Source organism: Chelonia mydas, chromosome 25 (genome assembly GCF_015237465.2).
Source record: "Chelonia mydas isolate rCheMyd1 chromosome 25, rCheMyd1.pri.v2, whole genome shotgun sequence".
Lineage (NCBI taxonomy): Eukaryota > Metazoa > Chordata > Testudines > Cheloniidae > Chelonia > Chelonia mydas.
Genome location: NC_057858.1, coordinates 6,447,876 through 6,458,355, shown reverse-complemented (window position 1 = coordinate 6,458,355; position 10,480 = coordinate 6,447,876).

Sequence of the window (10,480 nt, the reverse complement as noted above, 5' to 3'; positions counted from 1 at the left end):
ACATAAATTAAATCCCTGCACCAAAACTTTCTCTCTCCATCTGTGGCCCCCATCATCTCAGTATCTGAGCACCTCACTGTCTTTAATGTATTTATCCTCCCAACACCCCTGTGAGCCAGGACCAGGCAATTATCCCCACTGTACAGAAGGGGAACAGAGGGACAGAGAGGCTAAGTGACTTGACCAAGGTCACACAGGAAGCCTGTAACAGACAAGGAAATTGCACTCAGGTCTCCCAAATTGCCAGCTGATGCTGTAACCATCCGATCATCTTTCCACTCTAAAATGACCCAGTGAACCTTGGTCCAATGCAGACAACTTGAACTTAGGTTCAAGTTCTTCCTTCTTTTCATTTCCCTTGTCCTTGTACATCAGATAATGTTACTTATTTATCATAAATGTTTTGATAAATCAGCTCGAACCAATCCTTGAATCTTGGGCCAAAATTTTATGGCACCTCATCCCTGAGAAACTTGGCCCAAAACTCAAATTAACCCATGCTGGGCTATGCTAATGTTAGCTAGCGTCTCATCTAATGTAATATAATATTTTATATTTGTATAATATAATGTATTTTCTTAGCACATTCTCTCCAAGGATCGCAAAGCGTTTTACAAACTATACTGAATTTGTCTCCTGGCCAGATGGGCCATCAATATGATTAACCCCATATCACAGATGGGGATACTGAGGCATGGAGAGGTGAAGTGATGTGCCCAAAGTCACAAAAGGAGTCAGTGGCGGAGCTGAGAATGGAACCCAGGAGGCCTGATTCCCAGTCCTGTGGCTCAGCCACTAGGTAATCCTGCTCCTCCACTTTTGCCTATTATTGTCAGGAATTCTGTGATATTTTAAGTGAGGGAAAACATCTGTGATTTGTATACCGTGTAGTAACATTAACTCCAGACAAGGAGGTGAAATAAAATTGCCTTGAGATCTTGGAAGAACATACTGTCTCTTGGGGAACACATTAAATATGGCATATACAGATACTATGGTGATTTGGGCCATATAAGTACCTAAGACACAGAGAGAGAAATGGAGTGGGGCTGGGATTTTGAAAGGAGTCTAGGGGAATTAGGATCTCAGCTTCCAATGGGAGTTGGCATTTAACTCCCTTAGGCTCCTTTGAAATTCCCAGCCTGTGGCTTCATGGCAGCTGTAATGCAGCACAAGTGTTTGTGCTGATGGGGACATCCCAACAAGTAAGTGAAGTATTTAGAGTACGTCACACTCCCAGCACTCTTAGACTTGGCTGCCTGGTGGACTATCTGCTTTGCCACATCCCACCTCTGCAACTGGGATGAGTTGCTGGTCCTCCCATGATATCACAAGGAGAAGATCAAAGGCAGGGTCTTCTCCACCAATGGGCCTGTCACCTTAGACCTTTCCCTGGCTCTCCAGATGCCATGGTATGCTTGAGGCTTCCTTCTAGGCCAGGTGCCAGGGCAGGGTGTTTAAAAGTGACTGGGAATTTAAGTGCCTCTATTTTTGGGTGCAGAACTTGAGACACATTCAAGGAGCCTGGTTTTAAGAAGGCAGATTCTCAGCACTGTTTGAAAATCAGGTCCCCTTGGAAGTTGTCTCAAGCCGGGCCCCCAACACACGAGATATCCAAAAGCATAAGTCCATTTTGAAAAGCTTGGCCTGTGTGTGCAAATGCTCTCAACGTGTACGTACAAGAGTCCTGTTGTACACACAAATGCTGCTCCCCTGGCCTTGGAAAATCCAGTGTCTCAAGTTGGGCACCCAAAATTACCAAAAACAATGAGGAGTCTGGTGGCACCTTAAAGACTAACAGATTTATTTGGGTATAAGCTTTCGTGGGTAAAAACCCCACTTCTTCAGATGCAAAATTACCAGTTGCTTCTGAAAATCGTGGCCATGATTGAGTTGTGTTTGGTGGGAGAGGAATGGAGGGTGTGCTTTTTTTATAATTGCACCATATAGTTTTGGGAAGGTTTGTGTGGTGGTGGTGGGGGGGGGGGGAGGTGGTGATGTCACATGAAATTAATTACTGAAAGATTCGTCTGCTCCTCCTCTTTATTCCTACTGTCTGCAAAGACACGGGGTTCTGTTGGTGGCATCGTGTGCTCAGATATGATGGTGACAGATAGCAGTATAAAACTCCAACAGATCATAGTGAACTGCTAGTAAGACGTTTTGGCCAGATCCCCGTCTGGTGTAAATTGGGAGAGCTCCACTGAAGTGAATAGGGATAAGCCAATTTACACCAGAGGTGGATGGATCTGGCCCAGTGATTCCGAGTGAAGAATAACCCACAGCAACAGGAGAGCTTCCAAGTGACAGAGACCCTCTGTTAGGGGCCCAGCCAACTCCCACGGAAGGCAGTAGATCTCTTTGCAATTCAGAGACTCTTGTTGACTTTGATGGGATTGGGATCAGGACCTTAATACATGACAGTCAACAAAGGTAATAGTCCTAGTGTGTACTTGGCTTGGGTGTGAGGGGGTGGCTGGCCCAGCATTTGCGGTGATGGGTCCTTTAAAACACACCTGCCTCTTTGGCCCACCCACTCCCAGATTTGGTAGCCTTCCAGGCATCTGTCAAGCTGAGCTTTTCTCTTTGGCATTTGGGGAGCAGCAGGTTTGGACCAGGGGTTTGATAAGACAGTGGATGGCAACATGGCCAAGTAGACTGTGCTCCGGCCTGCGAGCCAGGACTCCTGTGTGGCCTTGGGCGAGTCACTTCATCTCTCTGTGCCCATCAGGTATCCTATATACAACATGGAGTATATTAACCCTTCCCTCCCTCCACAGGGCAATCATGAAGCTTAATCAATTCACAGTAATTAAGGGGCTTTGAGATCCTTTGGTGGTGGAGCAGGACATGATGAAGGTGCACTTGCGGCTCCATTGTTGGGGCTGAGTTGATACTGGCCAGGCTGTATGTGCTGAGCAGGATGGAATTTTTTGGCTGGATGCTGCTATTTAAAATGCCCAGGGGATGAGGGCTGGGGAACCAACAGAACCCCAACAGATCAAGGAGCTCCTTGGGGAAGGGTTTCTCAGTGAGCAGGATGGATCCCTTCAGGCAGTTAGAGAGGGGAGACCGCAGAGAAGCTGTTTGTATTATCTTGGCAAAGCCCATGACGCTATCTTCTGGCTGCCAGAAGAAAAGAAAGAGCCACTCAGGCCACAGAGGAGCAGCCTGATCTGGGGTTTGTTGCTTGCAAATGGAAAGCTCGCCTGGTGATGTGTGGCGTGAGAGGCGCTGCGGTTGTGTGTGTCCAAGTCACTTATCACGTCCCCCCAAGAGAGGAAACAAACACACGTTAACCACATTGCTACACAAGCACTCAGAGAGGGAGCTTTGCTGAGTGCGAGGCAAGAGGCTTCACTGATGGCAATGGGAGGGGGGCCCATCACCTTTTCAACTTTCACACATCACTGTGCTGATTTCCTCTTGCACCAGTTAGGATGGACCAAGAAACAACCTCCCATCCCCAACCCCAAAGCTGAACAAGTTGTAGGCCTCCTGCATGTCCTTTGAAGAGACTCCCCTTGAGTTTAACACCTATATTTGGTTTTCACATGTGTAACCCAGTTCAGCGTGGTGACAGGGGAAGAGAGGAAGTGGTTACATTAGTGCTGCTGGAGGTTAGTCCCATAGATGGCAAGGATCATCCTCTCCTAGGAACCAGTGATGGGAAGAGCCTCCTGGGCCATCCAGCAAACTCTGCCTGGTTCCTAACAATGTTTCCTAGTGCTTGGTCAGTCTGGTTTTAAAGGGAATCCAACCACTGTCTCCATTTTCATTTGTTCCAGCCTATCACTCCTAGCTATATCCTCCTGTGTGGCCCTAAATAATTCCTCTTCCTCCTTGGTGCTCACGAGCCTAATCCAGCGACTGTCGGAATGGAACTAACAACTCAATGGAAAGACGTGGACTCCAACGGGAATTGAATTTTGGTCCGATATTCTTCATAGATTTGCTGCTTTGCCAGGATGGGTGTGCTGGGCTCAGCATACATCGTCCTCTCCGTCACCCTCATCGGCTTTGTGGCGCTTCTCTGAGCTCGCACTGGTTTGTCCTTAATGTTCTGGCCACGAGGTGCTGGAACCAAGTGCCAAGTTCCAGACTTGTACAGGCTCCAGAGGTGGCCGCTCGACCCTGTCTCTTTGTCCTTAAAATTCCCCATTCTCGCCACCACTGGTAGCCGGGGGGAAGAGTGGGGGGTGGGCAGAAGTACTCAGGCTCAGGACGCTGCTGGGCATCTCAACTGCTGTGTCACCTAATCCTGAGTCTAGATGGCACGATGGTTAAAACCCTGGGAGCTGCCTGAGCTCTGTCCTTTGCCACCATGGGCAGAACTGCACCAGTGGTGGCAATGGAGGGGAACTTTAAAAAACAGAATGGAGGGTGAACCCCAGTAAACCCTCTGCTGCTGTTGATGCCATCGATCACCCCGACCTCCTTGGCATCCTGGCCTTCCTTGGCTTTCCTGGTCCTCCTCCTACCTCCCTATCTCTTCCTTAAGCATCTGCTTTGGTGGCTCCTCCTCCCACCCCTGTCCATTATCTGGGATTCTCCCACAAGCCTCTGTTCTTGGCCCCCCTCTTAGAATCAGAGAATATCAGGGTTGGAAGGGACCTCAGGAGGTCATCTAGTCCAACCCCCTCCTCAAAGCAGGACCAATCCCCAACTAAATCATCCCAGCCAAGGCTTTGTCAAGCCTGACCTTAGAAACCTCTAAGGAAGGAGATTCCACCACCTCCCTAGGGAACCTTCTCCCTCTGCGCCTTGTCTGCTTGCTAAAGCTTCAGCTCTCCTCTCTGTGCTGGCGAGTCACCAACCTACCTCTTCGCTCCTGTCCTGACACATTCCTCACTTCATCCCGGCTTGCCCAGCCCTGCCTTGCTGGCAGCATCAGTATGGCCAAAGCTGAACTGCTCATTTTCCTTCTGAAACCTTCCCCACTCTCCCAGGTCTTTGTTCCTGAGGACAAAGCCACCACCCTCCCTGTTACCCCAGCTGGGGTCTGCTTTGGCGCCTCCCCTCTCCTGTACCTTACACAGCTGCGTCATGGGGCACCTCCGTCACTACCCAGAGAACCTCATTGCCTGGCCAACTGAGATGGTTTCACAGTCACAAACACACAGCGGGCTGCTTAGCTTACCCCAAGGTGTGTACTTATGTCCCTCTTACATAGTAACCCTGTGCTGTACAGGCTTCCAGCAAAGATAGGCTTCCTGGCAGCCCTCACTCCTCGCCTAGGCTCACACCCTGAGCTTCCTCCTAAGCTGCCCCTTCCGTCCTGTGTCCTCCCCTTATATTCTCCCCAATTGCCTTCTTAGCCCAGTGATTGCCACGATCCCCCACCAGAAACTGTGTAATTGCCCTCAGCTGGGCCTGCAGCCTTCTCCAGGCTATCACAAGCCGTGCTGCGGCTCAGTCTTGCCATTTCTTTCTCCCCAGCATTTCAAAGACCTGGCCCCTCCTCTCTATTCCAACACGACCTCATGACCTCTCTTGTCCAGGACCTCATTACTGTCCAGCTCAGCTGCTACCTTGACACCCATAACACCCCTCCCAAATCATTCCCCAATGCACTAATGTGTGGCCTCCTTCACCCATCAGTCCAGCCCCAGGCTTCCCAAACTGTGGAGCTGGTATCATGGGGGGGTACATTAGCTTGATGTTCTAGCCATTCATTTCACAACAGGGTTTTTAAGAAGCTGGTACGTGAACCAATCAAGTGTGGGATCTGTTGCCCACCATATCACCCTGTCGCTCTGAATATCATCCCTCGCTCTGCATCCTCAACTGCCTCTGTGGCTTTCACAGGTCTTTGTAACCTGGCCTCGATCTACATCTCCAATCTGGCCTCTTATTTCATCACCCCCATCCCTTCCAACCTGCCAAAAACACCAGCCCTGAGGCCCAGTTTGTCCACAGCTTTCTTCATGCTGGTCTTTTAGACTTTAACGCCACAAGGGACCATTATGATGATCTCCTCTGACCTCCTGCACAGGGAACAGATGTGAGCAGAACCCAGGAGTCCTAACTCCTAGTTCTCCACACTATCACACTCCATTTCATAGCCAGGAAAGAACCCAGGAGTCCGGATTCCCAATATCTTGCTCTAGCTAGTAGATTTTCTCCTCAGGTGACATGCTGAAGGCTAGCCATAAGTCAGTGGCAAAGCCAGGCATAGAACCTAAGGGTCAGCATTTTTTGAAAATCAATCCCGTTTTAGGCCGCTCAAGTTGGCCACCAATCAGACACACAAACCCACCGATCACTTGTGAAAATATAGGCCATAAACACTTTAAAATGTACCCAGAATCTTAATCGGAGACCACTACGTATTACATTGATCTCATCTATCTCTCTGTGACCCTGAAGATGTGTGTGTTAGGTCCACTGGTTGTCTCTCACTTTCTATTTAGATGGCAAGATTTTGTGGGGCAGGGTCTGTCATCTGGATTTTATACAGCACCTAACACAACAAAGCCCCGATCGCTGTTTGGCGTCTACCAAAAATATCACTTTGCAAACATGTCTAATTTGCTGGCTGCCTCCCTCCAAAATCCTCGTCAGAACTGCTGTTTCCCAACTTGCTGTGCTTCCCCCTGGATGTATTAGCTGCCGTTTTCCACGCTGAATCTCACTTTGTTAGTTTCTCCCCATGCTTCTAACCAGTCAAGATCCCTTACTGGTTTTTGCCATTCTCGCTGTTTCACATTATCGAGGAATGCCATTCAGGTGCTGTGTACTTCTTCCTTCTAGATCGCTGAAATGTTACAGAAGATGTTACTTAATAATTGTGTTTCCCCACTAGACATTTTTCCTGAAATTGACTGCAAGGCAGGTGGGCATTGCCTATCTTTACAGATTCTCACAGACAGCTTCCAGTCCATGTGGCAGGGCCCGTTTCCAAGTGCTGGTCTACACGACAGGCGCACCGCAGCACAGCTATGGCTCTGTAGCCAAGAAAGGGTTAATGAGGCTGAGAAGGGGCCAGTTAACTGGAGAGGCCACAGCTAAGGGGAACTAGGGGGCCTAAGGAACCCTGAATGACGATGGAGCCCAGCTGAGAAGGACCAGGCAGGGCTAGGATAAAGCCAGGCAGCTGGGAACAGAAGGGGGCTGCAGTGAGGGACCCTGTAGCCCTGTAGCCACTCTTTGGACATTAGAGAGGGAAGAAGGGAAACCTCAGGGAGAGGGTGGAGGAAAAAGCTCAGGGCGATGCAGCAAGGTTTAAGATGGTGCAGACCTTGGCTGCTGATTAGAGGGTCCCTGAGCTGGAACCCGGGGGAGAGGGCAGGCCCAGGTTCCCCCACCAGCCACTGGGAAAGGGCACCATTTGGCCAGTAAAGAAGAAGACTGTCTGAGACAGTTTGCACTGGGATTATAGTGACCTGGCCTGAGAGCTGAGTCGTGAAGAGAGAGAACCCTGAGCTGCCGAGATTGAGAGAAGGAGACGGCAGGGCACGCAATGAGCAGCAGAAGGAAAGAGCTAATCCCCAGAGCTGCCAGGAGGAGGCACCCTTGCGGTGAGTGGAACCCTATTACAATGCCGATGGTGAGTAGAAGCTTCCAACGGCGATGGAAAGGCTTTTGTCCATCCCTCAAGGTAATCCACCTCCCTGAGCAGCAGTAGATGGGTCGACGGACACTTTCTTCCACTGACCTAGCCGCTTCTGCGCCAGAGTTCGGTCGGCGTAGCTCTGGCTCCAAGGGGTGAGAATTTGCCCCGGAGCGACACACCTTTGTCGATCTACATTTTAAGTGTAAACCAGGCCGAGCCAACCAGGAATGTATTTTGAGAGGGAGTTTTGGGGGCATGCGATATCACAGGCTTTGCTAAGAAAGGATAGGTTTGCTAATACGAATTAATTCCCGCTTGCCAATGAAGGCACCAAAGGGAACGAGTCGTGGTTTCATGGTGAAGATCCTCTTCCATCGCACTGAGTGAACAGATTTTGAAGGAGGATAAGCTGTATAAGTCTCAACCCCTTCTGCTTCAACAGTCCACCTAGCCTGTGTGCCTAAGCAGCATGTAGGTTGGGAGGCATTGTACCCCAGTGACTAGAACAGCGGCCTTGGATGCAGGACACCTGGGTTTTATACTCAGCTCTGTCCCCAGTCTGTGCAGTTACCTTGGCCAATTTGGCTACTTTCCCTCATTTTTTTGTCTGGCTTGTTTTGTAAGCTCTTTGTGGCAGGGGCTGTAGCTGACCAAGGCCACATCTACGCAGAAAGCAGCCACTCTTAAACCGAAATGAAGGCATCCACACAGGGGCTTGCTCTGGTTTCACTAAACCGGTTTAATTAAATTGGTGCAAGTTTGTGTGTAGACAAGTCTTAGGTGTATAGACAGCACCGAACACACCGAACGCTCCTTAGGAGACAAGGCTTTAAAAGAAAGGGCAGGGCGAGTCTCATCTTGGAGAGAGGGGAACATTTTTCAGAAGCTCAGTTGTCTGGGAATGATGGTAACTGCTTCCCTGGGATGGCAGTTTGAGGAGCGAGGGGAGAAATGGAGCCCTGTTAACACCACCAATGTAATAATATCCCACTGTGAAAATACAACTAGAGCTTTTGAAGTATCTACGGTTGTTCTGGGGCAGAGCTGAGTAAGAAGCGACGTGCTCTTATCTTCATTCGACCTCTTCACTGGAATAGGGGTCGCTTTTCTTCTTGAGAAAGGAAAAGATTGCGGCTAGCTTTCACAGACCAAGAATCAGTCACTAGCTCGTGCATTGCAAACTGAGTCATGACTGTAATGGACTGCGGGTGCCGGCATGTGTACCACTGCCCTCTGGGGGAACAAATCAGAACTGTGCAGTCACGAGTAACGAGCTCCAGAGCAGGAGTCCTCAGACTTTTGTACTGGTGACCCCTTTCACACAGCAAGCCTCTGAGTGCGACCCCCCCCCTTATATATTAAAAACACTTTTTAATATATTTAACACCATTATAAATGCTGGAGGCAAAGCGGGGTTTGGGATGGAGGCTTACAGCTCGCGACCCCCCAAGTAATAACCTCACACCCCCCTGAAGGGTCCCGACCCCCAGTTTGAGAGCTCCTGCTCTAGAAGACAGCAAGTCGTCCAGCGGGTTAAACTTTTTTTAAAAAACAAAACAAAACTGACTTTTTGACAGGATGAGCATTTTGATGTCCATTTTTTTCAATGATACGGTTTGGACCGAAATGAAAATGTTTGTTTCACTTTCAATTTGTTTGGTTTTATTAAGCGTCTTCCCCCCACCCCCCAGCTTCCTCTGATTTCATTCATTACTCTTTATCCACCATGGGGAGAAAGTTTAAATGTGAGGGGGGGTGGGAGCCCTCAAAAAAGAAACAAAAAATTTTCAAAATATTTTTCATTTTGATTGGAAAAAAGGCATCGAACATTAAAAAACAACCTGAAATTTCATTTTTTTCTGAACTTTTCCATGAAAATAAAGTTTAAAATATTGACCAGCCCCATCTCCTAGCGAACTATGATTTGCTTTCGCCTCAAGCAGCAGAAGCCGGTGCTACTGGAGCGTGAAGATCTGAATTTCATCCCCACTGTTCCTGTGACATTCTGAATAACCACAATGTGCAATATACAGTCAGCCATGAAGTCCCAGGTGGCCACATATTTGTTACAAGACAATTAACTACACACACAACATAACCGCAGGAAAAATCCTATTTGCTTTAAGACTGCAGCACTGCAGATTTTGAAATGTGGCAGAATCTCCTGACACACTTAGGTGAGGTGTGTGATGTGTGTGATTTCATTTAAAAAATATTTATTTTACTGGTTTGGGGAGAATTTAGTGATCCATGACAATGAAGGGTGAATAGAATTGGCTAATCCCCACACTAAGTTCTATCCACGCACCTCAATCCGAACTCCCTAAAGGCTCAGAAACCAACAGCAGATCAAAAGAACCTAACATGTTGGACCTAAAAAAGCATGAAATTAAAACAATCTCATGATTCTGGGTGGCCTGATGTGCTCCGAGATTGTACGGGGTTGGCACTAGTGAATCAGTCCTTATAAAGCTGTTCCACAATCTCAGTTTTAGCACAAGGCTGTAAGGTTTTTGCACTGATGCATCAGCCCCATTGGTACCCACCAGCCTTCCTGTCAGGAAGCGTTGGTGGAGCTGTGAAACAGAAGTTATACAACCGACTTCCACATCTTAAAGGTGCCGGTGTTTCTCTCTACTTATTAAAGTGCTGGCCTTTCTTCTCTTTGACTTCAGGTTGCATTATAAGGTCAGCTGCAGGCTGCTGGGTGCACCCCCTCTACACACTTACATTAAACACAGTTTAAGAGAAAGTTATCTCCTGGGCAATGCACCTTCCTTTCCCCGGGGGAGTGTCCCGTATGTCATTGCACCACTGCCCTCTAGCGGCTGCAATGCCAGAGGTGCCAAAGCACGGCCCTGTCTAATGGCCAAAGCCTTGAGAGGACACAGCTGCAGCTAATGCAGATTCTTCTTGTGGTTTAAA